Source organism: Rhinatrema bivittatum, chromosome 3 (genome assembly GCF_901001135.1).
Source record: "Rhinatrema bivittatum chromosome 3, aRhiBiv1.1, whole genome shotgun sequence".
Lineage (NCBI taxonomy): Eukaryota > Metazoa > Chordata > Amphibia > Gymnophiona > Rhinatrematidae > Rhinatrema > Rhinatrema bivittatum.
This window is the reverse complement of record NC_042617.1, coordinates 11,883,253-11,897,629: the sequence shown is the minus strand read 5'-3', so window position 1 is coordinate 11,897,629 and position 14,377 is coordinate 11,883,253.

Here is a 14,377-nt window from a genome sequence, read left to right as displayed (position 1 = left end):
GCCTTTCCTCGTTTCTCTTCCTTTCACTGCTGATTGGCTGCTTATGCTACCCAGAGCCAATCAGAAGGGAGAAGCGGGAAGCAGCTGTAGGCTGAGAGGCTTCTCCCGCTAGCTTCCTGCCTGCCTCCCCTGCGTCCTAGTACCTGCCATTTGTTTATCTTGTGCAACAGAAAAAGCTACACAGAATAGGGAGGATGTTTAAGACTCGGAGATCCTGGGTGCTCTACCGGAGAGCTGGAGTCAAGACTCTAAACCCGGAGAAATCCCAGGCATGTGCTTCCGCCTCCTGCTACAGCACACTGCTTCATGTCCTATCCATCAGCTACTGTTTGTGAGGGCCTACCCAACTCTGTAGGATGTCCTCTAGTGACCCAGATCTTCACTGTGGCCCTAGGCCCTCCGCCAGGTATGTGATGGCACTGACATAAACACTTCCCTATAGCTGCCATGATCTTACTATACCGGTATTACAGATCATAACAACATAAGATATGCCATACTGGGTGAGACTGAGAGTCCATCAAGCCCAGTATCCTGTTTCCAACAGTGGCCAATCCAAGCCACAAGTAACTGGCAAGTACCCAAACATTAAATAGATCCCATACTATTAATGCTGGCAACAAGCAATGACTATTCCCTGTTGATTAATAACAATTTATGACTATGATTTGCTTTAAATGTGCTACTTGTCAACTTCATGGCGTGCCCCCCTAGTCCTTGTATTATCCGAAAGTGTAAATAACTGATTGTCCTTTCATGATTTTATAGACCTCTATCACATCCCCCCTCAGCCGTCTCTTTATTTTATTTTATTTTATTTATTTATTTAAGGTTTTTATATACCGGCATTCATGAAGCGATCATATCATGCTGGTTTACAAATAAACATGGGTGCAATAAATACATCAAAACAGAAATAACGTGTCGAAGAAAGCAGTTTCAATTAACAAGGACTATTGAACTGGGATCAGAGGAAATAAAGATAGTTTAGCAGAGAATAAATTATATACAAGGAGATGAGGTACAGCTGCTGTGTTGGATATATTGATGGCGAGATGCATTAATTTAAGTCTGTTCTCCAAGCTGAACAGGCCTAACCTCTTTAGTCTTTCCTCATAGTGGAGCCGTTTTATCCCCTTTATTATTTTGGATGCCCTTCTCTGTACCTTTTCTAATTCTGCTATATCTTTCTTGAGATGTGGTGACCAGAACTGCACACAATACTCAAGATGAAGTCGCACCATGGAGTGATACAGAGGCATTATGATATTCTCTGTTTTATTCTCCATTCCTGTCCTAATAATTCCTAGCTTTCTATTTGCTTTCCTGGCTGCTGCTACACACTGAGCAGAACATTTCAACGTATTATCAACAATGACACCTAGATCATTTTACTGAATGGTGAATCCTAATGTGGAACCTTGCATTGTGTAGCTATAATTTGGGTTTCTCTTCCCAAAGTGCATCACTGTGCACTTGTCCACATTACATTTCATTTGCATGCCCAGTCTCCCAGTTTTGCAAGGACCTCTTGCAATTTCTCACAATCCTCTTGTGATTTAACAACATTGAATAATTCTGTGTCATTGGCACATTTAATAACCTCACTTGTTGTTTCCATTTCCAGGTCATTTATAAATATATTAAAAACCAGTGGTCCCAGCCCAGATTCCTGGGGCACTCCACTATTCACCTTTCTCCATTGGGAAAATTTACCATTTAGCGCTACTCTCTGTTTTCTATTTTTTAACCCGTTCCCAAACCAAAATAGGACACTACCCCCTATCCCATGACTTTCTAATTTCCTAAGAAGTCTCTCATGAGAGATTTCATCAAATGCTTTCTGGAAATCCAAATACAATATATCAACTGGCTCACCTTTATCCTAGCAAATTAGTTAGGCAAAACTTCCCTTGGCTAAATCCATGTTGGCTTTGCCCCATTAAACTATGCTTATCTATTTATTCAGCAATTTTGTTCTTTATGATAGTTTCTACCATTTTGCCTGGCACAGACATAAGATTCATTGATCTGTAGTTTTCTGGATCACCCCTTGATCGCTTTTTAAATATTGGCATTATATTGGCAATCCTCCAATCTTCAGGTACCATAGATGATGTTATTGATAGTTTACAAATTTCCAATAACAGGTCCGCAATTTCATTTCTCAGTTCTTTCTACACTCTGTGATATATACCATCTGGTCCAGGTGGTTTGCTACTCTTTAGTTTATCAATTTACCCTAATACATCTTCCGGGTTCACTGAGATTTGTTTTAGTTTTGTTGAATTATCACCTTTGAATATAATTTCTAGAATAGGTATTTCTCTTACATCTTCCTCAGTAAAGACTGAAGCAAAGAATTCATTTAGACTCTCTGCTATGGCTTTGTCATTCTTAAGTGCCCCTTTACCCCTTGATCATCTTATGGTCCAACTGACTCGCTTGCAAGCTTCGAATGCACCTGAAAAATTTTTTATTATGAGTTTTTGTTTCCACAGCAAGCTTTATTTCAAATTTTTCTCTTTGCTTTCCTTATCAATGCTTTGCTTCTAACTTGCTAGTGCTTATGCTGTTTCCTCTTTTCTTCATTCGATTCCATTTCTTTTAGTTATTATAGCCTCTCTTACCTCATCTTTTACCCATACTGGTAATCATTTAGATTTCCTTTTGCCTTTTTTAATGCGTGGAATACATCTGGTCTGGGCTTCCAAGATTGTATTTTTTAAACATTGTATTTTTTAAACAATGTCCATGCCTGTTGCACACTCTTAACCTTTGCAGCTGTACCTTTCAATTTTTTCGTAACCATTTTCCTCATTTTATCATTGTCACCTTTTGAAAGTTATATTCTGCTGCAGAGATTTCTTTAGTGTCTTCCCTACAGTTATTAAGTCAGATTTGATCATGTTTGTTTATTTATTTATTTAAAGGCTTTTTTTATACTGGTATTCGTGGGTATATCATATCGGTTTACATAGAACTTGAAACACTGTACAAAGAACAGGGAGCGGTAACTTGGAGGGGGAAACATAACAGATTATGGATAGCTTGATTTAGGTGGTGTGCATTGTAACACATAGTTAAGGATAGTACATTATTCGAGAAGGTGAGGGGGAATGTTTGAGTGTACATTTAACATTAATTGGAGCAAGAGGATATGGATGCAGGAGAGGGGGGAGGGGGAGGGTGCAGAGGAGAATGTGGGCATATACATTACGTTATTGGGGCAGGAGGGGGGGAGCCTATATATGACTTTGTTGAGCATGTTATTGAGTATATAATTAACATTATTGAACATATAAATAAAATTGTTGTAGCATTCATGTCACAATCTTTGGGAAACTATATATCATTAGTGGAGCAGGGGGAGAAGAGAAGGAGGGAGAGGTGAAAATATAGAGCATTGATAAAATATAAAGGAGGGGGGAGCATATGTATGACATTGTTGAGCATGTTATTGAGCATATAAATAACATTGCTGTAGCATTAATATCACAATCCTTGGGCATATATATATATATATATTTAATAGAGCAGGGGGGATGAGAAGGAGGGAAAGGGGAAATTATAGAGCATTGATTAAACATATAGATTTTGGGGGAGGGGAGGGAGATGTTGTGATCACTATTGCTAAGTGGCTGCAACACTGTTACCTCTCACGCCAGACCCTGTGTTCCACTAAGGACCAGGTCTACATTAGTTTCCCCTCTTTCACCAGCTGCTCCATGAAGCAGTCATTTATTTCATTTAGGAATTTCTCTAGCATGTCCTGATGTGACAGTCACTCGGTCAGTAGTGGGGTAATTTTGTTAGCTTCCCTAATTTCTTTTAGCGTTTCATTGTCTGTTAGTTCTTTCTGTCCAGGTGGATGGTAGTACACCTCGTGCCTGTCCTAGGTAACAGCAGTTCCCTATGCTACAGCCAGCACCCTGGTCAACACCTGGGATGGGGTTTCAACTGGATTGAGGAGAATATGGCTGAGGTTTTATGTAAACCGTTGACCCAGTGTAACTTTCTATAGAACATAAAACATACATTAGCAGTACTGCAGTCATGCAGCTTACAGATTCTAGAGACCATTATTTGATGATGTTCAATATGCCCACCTTGCTCTTGTGCCTGTACAGCATCTGAAATATAATTAGGTCTTCTGATTTTAGGTTTTAAGTGATATACCGCCACATGCGAGGACTGACATCCCGCCGTCCTCCGAGAACACCTGTTACCGGTGAGCAGCTGTGCCGTGCTAGCTGCATAATAACAGAGGCTGGGGTGGAAAGCTGACCCTGAGAAAGCTTTATTGCACAAGTGCATGTGCTTAAAATTCATACCATGTGTGCTGAACTATCACCGTACACCTTACCTGGACCACTTTTAATCAACAATCATCCTATACTGCCCCCTCACTTTTCAACTGTAATCAACCAAAATACCTTGCATGATTGTACGGACAAGCGCAAAGCAACAGAGCAGCCAGCGCTCCGGAGCACTGAAATATTGTAAGACACTGTGTCCGCCGGAGGCTGCAAGGTCACTGGACGGCGTCTCCCTTTCATTTTCCCAGCAGGGATGTACCGAGCCTTTTTGCCTTTCTAGACTAGCGTATAGCAGCTTGATAAGTTTGCAGCCAAACGTACAAAATTCAATCCAGCTTTCCTGGGGTATAATGGAGACAATCTTTCGCCATGGCAGGCCCTGTCAAGGAATAACTAATGTTAGAAAGTGTGTATGGGGAGAGCGGGGGGAGCGGGGATCGCCGCTGGGTACTGCTGTCGGGTGGAGAAATAATAAGGAAAGGCCTATCGAGATTTTCCCTTTGCAGAATAATTGTCCGAGGAAGTGTATTAAATCTTCTGCTTAAAATAAATATTCTAAATGTCCACGGTTTTCCGTTTTTCATTGTAAAGCGTGCTGTAACAGCTGCCTGCGTTCCCTTCCTGCCTGGCTGCAGATTTACAGGTTAGTGAAAATTACCCACTATCATCTCCATCGGTAAACTTCCCAGAAAGTGTGCCCAGACTGCCAAGTGAACTTTAATAGAGGAGAGAGAGAGGCACAGGAAGGGGCTTGGTGCAGCAGGGAGGATTCATGGACTGACCACGGGAGTCCCCAGCCATCTTTCCTAAACCCACCACATGACACCTGGCTAGCCTAGGCTGGATGCAACCTATTCTGCAGACCTGCGAGAGGGGGTGGATATTGGCTCTTGGCACCCCAGGAGGGACTAGTGGTTACATTTTGGTGGCAGTTCTTGAAGGTCTGGTGGCCACTGGGACAGGTCTTTCTGCATCTTCAGGTCCACAGAGTGATTCCCTCCTCCAGCTCAGAGCCCGACATTCCTTAAAAATCAAACCAAAGGGCCAGCTTCATAGCAGTTGTTCTGCTGCTTTTTTACATAGTATGTCACGTGAAGGGGGGAATTATGCTACTGTGGGTCTCGCTCTGTCCTTCTCTCAGCCTTATCGTGCTTGGTGGAGTGAGATAATCTGCAGCGTGTGGGAAATAACCAATGTCGTGTGTGTGTGTGTGTGCGTGTGTTGTACAGATTTTCCCCATTATTTTACAGATTATTCTGCCATGGATACTCCCCCAGGCCGCCAGCATTTTGTCCATGGCATCCTTTATTTTATTTTATTTTATTTTATTTTATTTTTATTTATTTATTTATTTATTTTTATATACCGAAGTTCTTGTAAGAACTACAAATCACTCCGGTTTACATAAAATGATGAAATGCCCAAAATAGAGAAAGGAGCTTTACATGGAACAATAGAACAGAATGCCAATTTAACATAGTAATATTAAAATATATTATAGATACAGTATAAATACAATATAAGTACGAGGAACGTTTCAACTCAAAATCTTTGTACAGTTAAAAAATCATAATAGTAAAACTCAGTGAGGAATCCCATAATTTGGTTTTATCCTCCCGTCTAGGCAGCATTAAGAGTCTGGGAAGGCTTGGTGGAAAAGCCAGGTTTTTAGCTTTTTTTTGAACTCCTGATGACTTGGTTCCAGTCTTAGATCTGGGGGGAGCGCGTTCCACTGGTGGGGGCCTGCTGAAGAAAGTGCTCGTTTACTCAATGATGATTTTACCTGAGGGGCATGAAGTGTGCCTTTGTATGCGCTTCTAATTGGTCTGGAAGATGTATGAGGTTGAAGTTGAGTGCTTAACATGATAGGAGCTAGTTTGTATGTTGCTTTGTGAACGATTGTGAGTACTTTATAGAGGATCCTGTGTTTAATAGGAAGCCAGTGTAGATTACGAAGGATTGGGGTGATATGGTCTCTTTTGTTAGAGTTTGTGAGGATTCTAGCGGCGGAGTTCTGTACCATCTGTAATGGTTTGATGGTATTAGTGGGGAGACCGAGAAGAAGGGAGTTGCAATAATCGAGCTTAGATAGTATAATGGATTGGAGTACTGTCCTGAAGTCGGTGAAGTAAAGGAGGGGTTTTAGTTTTCTGAGGACTTGCAGTTTGTAAAAGCAGTCCTTTGTGGTAGTGTTTATAAACTTTTTTAGGTTTAGATGGTTGTCTAGCCAGGCTCCCAGGTCCCTGACGTCAGGTGAGTACATGCTGTTTGAGTTTGGTTGCGTGGGGCTTGATGAGATTGTGAGGGGGTCATGGGAGATAATGAGCATTTCTGTTTTATTGGCATTCAATACTAAGTTGAGGCTTGAGAGTAAGTCTTTAATTGGCTGTAGGCATTCATTCCAGTAGGTGATGGTTTTTTGAAGGGATTCTGTAATCGGGAGAAAGATTTGTATGTCATCTGCATAGAGGTAATGGGTAAGCTTGAGGTTTGAGAGTAGGTGGCAGAGAGGGAGGAGGTAGATATTGAAGAGGGTATATTATAAATATATATATAAGATATTTTGCTGGAGTCTCTGGCCCTTTGTCCCAGGAATCCTGTGTGTTTCTTGACTCTGCAGCATGAGACCGTGGCAGAATCCCTAGATCTCCGGCGTAATTCCCCCAAACTCTCCGGCACAGCTCTGAAGGCCCTTGGAGAGTGTGGCTTTCATTTCTCAGTGGTCTAAGCTGGGGAGGTGGAAGATTTTCAGCCCCTCAGATAGGACTCTGGGCTGTGCCTTTCAGAAGCTGAGATGTTTGGGTTTTAAATTTCAAAGTAGTTGCTGAGGTGAGAGAAGCTGTACAAAAGCATGGCCATGTGTTAGCACAGGGTGCTCTTCTCTGTCTGCACTGATGGGGGTTCAGCAGGAATGAGGTTCCTGGGGATGTCTCATTGGTGCCATGAAGTGAGTGAAAATCTCCATTTCAGGAAGAGTGCACAGCAGTGACGGTGAACGGGCCTGGCTTTACCACAGCAGTGTGTATGGCACTGATAACTGAACAGACTCTCCATGCTCCCCAGTATCCAGACGTCTGTCTGTTGGACCAGCAGAGCTTCTTTATCCAGTTGTGTTTCACCATTCTGCAAAGGTGAATTCTGCAAGGATTCCCATTCATGTATGTGGCAAATTCCCCGCTGCGGTCGCTAAATCAAACAGGGACCTGGCAGTGTCCAAGGCGACAGGAGAATTACCAGCACTTGGGCAGCTGTCGCTTGGGAATGAGATTTACAGAGCGATAAAACGAGGGGGCGTTCGGATTAGTGCAAGGGTAACCCCTGATCTGAAGAAGAAAGGCACTGCAGTCTTCAGAGGGATCAGACGTCAGGGGCAGACACGTCCAGTAAATTCTGCAACTCCCCTCCGGCCCTGGGACGGCAGCCATCCATCAGTAACCTGTCATCATCCCTTTCACAACCCCCAAAGGCTGGAAGCGGAATGAAGTGCAAGGAGGAATAACATAAATTGATATAGCGGGTCTCATCAAAATGGGATGCCCAGCTTGCTCTCTGCAGCTTTAATAACTCACAAGAATCCTCCATGCAGCCACCTCTGGGCTGGGAGTTATAGCTGGCAAGTTTTATCTGAATAAATGGGTCAACCGGGAAAGAAGAAAAATTGTCATTATTTTTATTAGCTAATAAACTGCTCAGAAAATCGAGAGACAGGAACATAAAGGGACACAGAGTAACATAGGAATGACAGCAGAACAAAAAAACAAATGGTCAATCCAGTCTGCCCAGCAAGTTTCTTATGGTAGCAACTTCACTCAATACAGGTTACCTCCATGCCTTCTGTTAAGGGTAGTAACTGCCACTCCATGCAGGTTACCCCCATGCCTTCTGTTAAGGGTAGTAACTGTCGCTCCGTACAGGTTACCCCCAAGCCTTCTGTTAAGGGTAGTAACTGCCGCTCTATGCAGGTTACCCCCATGCCTTCTGTTAAGGGTAGTAACTGCCGCTCCGTACAGGTTACCCCCTTGCCTTCTGTTAAGGGTAGTAACTGCCACTCTGTGCATGTTACCCCCATGCCTTCTGTTAAGGGTAGTAACTGCCGCTCCATGCAGGTTACCTCCATGCCTTCTGTTAAGGATAGTAACTGCCGCTCCGTACAGGTTACCCCCATGCCTTCTGTTAAGGGTAGTAACTGTCGCTCCGTGCAGGTTACCCCCATCCCTTCTGTAGTAACTGCCACTCTGTGCAGGTTACCCCATGCCTTCTGTCAAGGGCAGTAACTGCCGCTCCGTGCAGGTTACCCCCATGCCTTCTGTTAAGGACAGTAACTGCCGCTCCATGCAGGTTACCCCATGCCTTCTGTTAAGGGTAGTAACTGCCACTCTGTGCAGGTTACCCCCACACCTTCTGTTAAGGGCAGCGACTGCCGCTCTGTGCAGGTTACCCCCACGCCTTCTGTTAAGGGCAGTGACTGCCGCTCTGTGCAGGTTACCCCCACTCCTTCTATTAAGGGCAGTAACTGCCGCTCTGTGTAAGTCATCCCCATGGTTTCTGTTAAGGGTAGTAAATGCGGCTCCATGCAAGTTACCCCATGCCTTCTGTTAAGGGCAGTAACTGCCGCTCTGTGCAGGTTACCCCCATGCCTTCTGTTAAGGGAAGTAACTGCCGTTTTGTGCAGGTCATCCCCATCTGTTAAGGGCAGTAACTGCCGCTCTGTGCAGGTCATCCCCATGCCTTCTGTTAAGGGTAGTAACTGCCGCTCTGTGCAAGTCATCCTCATGCCTTCTTTTAAGGGTAGTAACTGCTGCTCTGGGCAGGTCATCCCCATGATGGCTGAAAGGAATCAGTAAGTTATGCTTAGGAAATTTTCTTTTTTAAAAGTATTCGGGAAAGTTAACTATTGGTGAATATTATTTAGTGTGTTTGTGCTTTTAATAGTCAGTAAGGCAGCGAATAAACAGAAGTTAGACTGTATAGTGGTTCTTGTAATGCGTTGTGATCTGTGTTTTCGTATAATGTGGTTTAGGGAAGTGCTTTCGATGTTGTATATTGTGTTGTGTAAGATGGTAAGAATTTTGAATTAAATTCTTTTCTCTATAGGTAGCCAGTGTAGACTTTTTAGTACCGGGGTTATGTGGTCAGATTTTCTTTTGCCAGTCAGGATTCTGGCTGCGGCGTTCTGCAGTAAGTGGAGTGGTCGTAATGTCATTTTAGATAGACCTGTCAGAAGTGAATTGCAGTAGTCGAAGCTGGAGAATATGAGTGATTGTAAGACGGCTCTGAAGTCTTGGTAATGCAGTAATGGTTTTAGTTGTTTGAGGAGTTGCAGTTTGTGGAAGCCTTCTTTGATTTTCGTAGATATGTGCTTTTTGTAGTTGAGTTCGGGGTCTATCCATATTCCGAGGTCTTTCACGTTTTCCTTTAGATTGATGCATAAGTTGTCAATTTGTAAGGAGTGGTTAATGTTTACTCCTGAGTTATTTTTCTCTAATAGTATGCACTCGGTTTTACTCATGTTTAGACATAGCTTCATGTGGTTTAGCATGTTTCTAATGGATTCGAAGTAGGAAGCCGCGAGTGTCATTGTATCCTCGATGGTGGTTGTTATTGGTATGAGTAGTTGGATGTCGTCGACATACATGTAGTATGTGACGCCGAGGCCTGAGATGAATTGGCATAGGGGAAGTAGGTAAATATTAAAGAGTGTGGCGGAGAGCGCGGATCCTTGGGGTACTCTGGTTTCAAGGGAAATGGCTTCTGAGGAGTGGTTGTTGAAGTGTACTTTGAAATATCTGTTTTTGAGGAAGGATGTGAACCAATCGAGTGTTTTGCCTGAGAGACCGATGCTGGATAGTCTGGATATTAGACTTTTGTGGTCCACCGTGTCAAATGCAGCGGAGAGGTCTAGTAGTATGCGTATGTGACTTAGATTTTTGTCGAAACCTCTTAGAATGGTGTTTGATAGGTTGAGTAGCAGGGTTTCCTTGCTGTGATTTTTTCTGAAACCATGTTGGGCGGGACATAAGATGTTGTTTATTTCGAGGTGTTCATTGAGTTGCTTCAAGGCCGCTTTCTCTGTCATTTTAGCGAGGAGAGTTAGATTTGAGGTTGGGCGGTAGTTGTTCAGGTCATCAGGATTGAGGTTCTTTTTTTTTATTACTGGATTGATCGATGCGGTTTTTAGTTTGTCTGGTAGCTCGCCTTCTTCGAGCGATTTATTTATAATTGCCGCAATGGTTGGGGCAATGATATGAGCTATTTCTTTTAGATCACGTGTTGGGATTGTGCCTAGTTCGTGGCGGGCTGGGTTGATTTTTCTTAAAAGTTTCTCTGTTTCAGTGGTTGAGATTGGATCAAAATTAGACCATGGAGTTATGTTTTTAAAGGATAACTGGTCATCTGTGATCTTGGATTTGTTGATGTTTCCTGTTATTTTATTGATTTTGTTTTTGAAGAACAGGGCGAGGTCTTGGCTTAAATTTTTGGTTTGTGTTGTGGGATTGTTGTTTTCTGATATGAGGTTGTTTACTATGTTGTATAGGGATTTGGCGTTGTTAGTGGAATTTTTGATTTTTTACTATAGTAGTCTCGTTTGGTGTCATTGATCATTTTTTTATATATAGCAAGTTGAGTGCAGTACCTTTCAAGTGTCAGGTGGCATTTATTTTTTTGCCATTCCTTTTCTTTTTTCCTTAGTTTGGATTTTGTGTCCCTTAGTTGAGAGTTGAACCATGGATTGTTTTTATCTCTTTTGTTCTTTATCTGTTTTGTTCTTTCAGGGTTTATGTTGTTGGTGGTATCTTCTGTGAGTTGGAACCAAGAATGAATGGCGTTATTTATGTTGGAGAGATCCATATTTATTAGTTGTTTTCCGAGTTCTTGTTGGAGTATGTTGGTTTGGAAGGGTGGTCGATATCTGATGGAGCATGAGTCATTTGTTTTGGTCGTGTTGTTGATGTTTGCTTGTGTTTTGCAGTGAAGGAGGTAGTGATCAGACCACGGGAGTGGTTTATATGATATTGAAGTATAAGAGAAGTGGTTGCTTGTGAAAATCAGATCCAGTGTGTGACCAGCTTTATGTGTTGGGTTGTTCACTTGTTGATTGAGGTTTAAAGTGGATAGCATGTCAAGCATGGTTTGGCAGTTTTGAGATCTTGGGCTGGAGTCCATGTGGAGGTTGAAGTCTCCTAGTATGATTGTGGGTTTTTTCATACTGATGTTTGTTATAAAGAATTCTATGAGGGGGGATATTTCATTGTCTAGTAGTTTAGGAGGGCAGTATACTAAGAAAATTTGCAGATTTTCTGAGTCGAAAAGTGTTACTTCGTATTGTTGCAGGAGTGAATGTGGGATCAGTTTCATTGAGAAATGTTTTTTTATGATTAATAGTAATCACCCTCCTTTTCGGGATTACCGGGGGATTGAGAATAGATCGTAGGCATTATGATTTAGTTGGTTTGTGATAACATGGTCGTTATTTTTAAACCAGGTTTCAGTTATGGCGATAAAGTCGGGGTTTTTTTCTTGAATTAAGTCTGATATTAGCATGAACTTTTTGGTTAATGACTGAGCGTTTAAGAGGAAGAAAGTGAGATAGAACAGGTTTTTTATAGATTTTTTGAGGGGGATATTGATCAGGTATCTGTGATTTTTCAGCCGGTTCGTGTTCGGAATTGAGGCCATGATATTGTTGAATATTGATTGTGTTGAGTATAGTTTCCTTACTGCTCTCAGATTTGGGTGTTTATTAGAGTGCTGGGGTGGTTGAGTTGAGTTGTGCCTAGCGGGTCTGTTATTAATGATTGGTATTATGGCTTCCTGGAGGAAGGTAGCTTGGCGAGTATCAGTCAGGCTGGAATTTCTTGCTGTTTTTTTAGAGGGGCGCGCTAAGGGGCGCACCAAGGGGCATGCCCCTTTGTTGCACTCCTTAGGCGCGCGGCGCCAGAGGCGCGCTTGCCTGGATTTTAAAGAGGTTTGGTCCCATGTCGCCGCCTCGCGTGCGTTGGGGGCGGGTGTCTCGAGGGAGGTCCCTCCTCCTGCAGACCGGGGGGCTGGTTCTTGGTGCGGCCTATCGCGGAGGTAGGCCGGGCACCGTGGAGGTGGATTTCGGGGCCTTCCGTTCGCGGTTGTTGCAGCCGGGGAGGTGGCTGGGAATCAGCTGCGGCGGCGGCGCGCTTGCCTGGATTTTAAAGAGGTTTGGTCCCACGTCGCCGCCTCGCGTGTGTTGGGGGCGGGTGTCTCGAGGGAGGTCTCTCCTCCTGCAGGCCGGGGGGCTGGTTCTTGGCGCGGCCTATCGCGGAGGTAGGCCGGGCACCGTGGAGGTGGATTTCAGGGCCTTCTGTTCGCGGTTCTTGCAGCCGGGGAGGTGGCTGGGAATGAGACCTTCAGGGACATAGTAGTCAAGTCCCAACTTCAGACTGGCAGCCTTGGTGCTGCCTTGGAGGAAGAAGTTCTCATGATCAGAGAGCATCAACCTGGTACAGCAGAAAAGGATCCTATAGCAAGGACCTGCTCTCCAGGTGGTGCATTGTCCTTTTGCACCTAGGATAGCTTGGTGGTTGGTGGGCGTGAGGATTGCCTCGTAACATGCCTACCTGGTGTGAATGTGGCGGACCTCACGTGTCACCTAGATAGGATTTTAGACAGTGCTGGGGAGGAGCCGGCTGTCGTGGTACATGTGGGCACCAACGACAAGAAAATGTGGGAGGGAGGTTCTGGAAGCCAAATTTAGGCTCTTAGGTAGAAAGCTTAAATCCAGAACCTCCAGGGTAGCATTCTCTGAAATGCTCCATGTTCCACGGGCAGGTCCCCTGAGGCAGGCAGACCTCCGGAGTCTCAATGCGTGGATGAGACGATGGTTCAAGGAAGAGGGATTCAGTTTTGTAAGGAACCGAGGAACCTTCTGGGGAAGGGGGAGTCTCTTCCGAAGGGATGGGCTCCACCTTAACCAGGGTGCAACCAGACTGCTGGCGCTAACCTTTAAAAAGGAGATAGAGCAGCTTTTAAACTAGAACAAAGGGGAAAGCCGATAGTCGCTCAGCAGCGCATGGTTCGGAGGGAGGTATCTTCAAAGGATACTAATGACACATTAGAATTAGGGCATCCCGACAGTGAGGTTCCAATAATTAGAAAAGTAGTCCAAGTGCCTGGAACTAAAAACTCACCTGAGCTAAAAAATTCTAACTTATCCCTATCAATTAAAAAGCAGAATGAAAATACAAACAAAAAACAAACTTTGAAATGTTTGTAGGCTAATGCCAGAAGTCTAAGAAGTAAGCTGGGAGAATTAGAATGTATAGCAGTGAATGATGACATAGACTTAATTGGTATCTCAGAGACATAGTGGAAGGAGGATAACCAATGGGACAGTGCTATACCGGGGTACAAATTATATCACAATGACAGAGAGGAGCACCTGGGAGGGGATGTGGCGCTTTATGTCCGGGATGGCATAGAGTCCAACAGGTTAAACATCCTACATCCGCTTTCCATATATCACACTCCAAATAACATAACCTTTTCTCTTTCACGCAGGGCACAACATTATTATATATTGATTTATCTTATGTAAACTAATTATTGTTTTAGATACTTTTTATTTTTTATTGAATATTTTTGTAATTTTGCGCTTTTATAATTTGATAATTTTATGTTTCTTTTAAGTTTAATCTTTATTTATGTTTGGTTTTTTTTATTTTTTTATTTAGTTATGTAAACCGTTTTGATTAAACACTGTTTGTAAAGACGGTATACAAACACTTTAAAATAAATAAATAAAAAATACATGAGACTAAATGCATGATCGAATCTTTATGGGTAGAAATCCTTTGTGAGTTGGGGAAGACTATAGTGATAGCAGCATACTACCGTCCACCTGGCCAAAATAGTTAGATGGACAGAGAAATGCTAAGAGAAATTAGAGAAGCTAATCAAATTGGTAGTGCAGTAATAATGGGAGATTTCAATTACCTAATAGCAAAAATGTGGAAACCAAGGTATTTTTAATTGTAGCCTAAGAAGGTGTCAGCAACAAAATGTTTTAGCAAGAGTCGATTCCCTAAAAA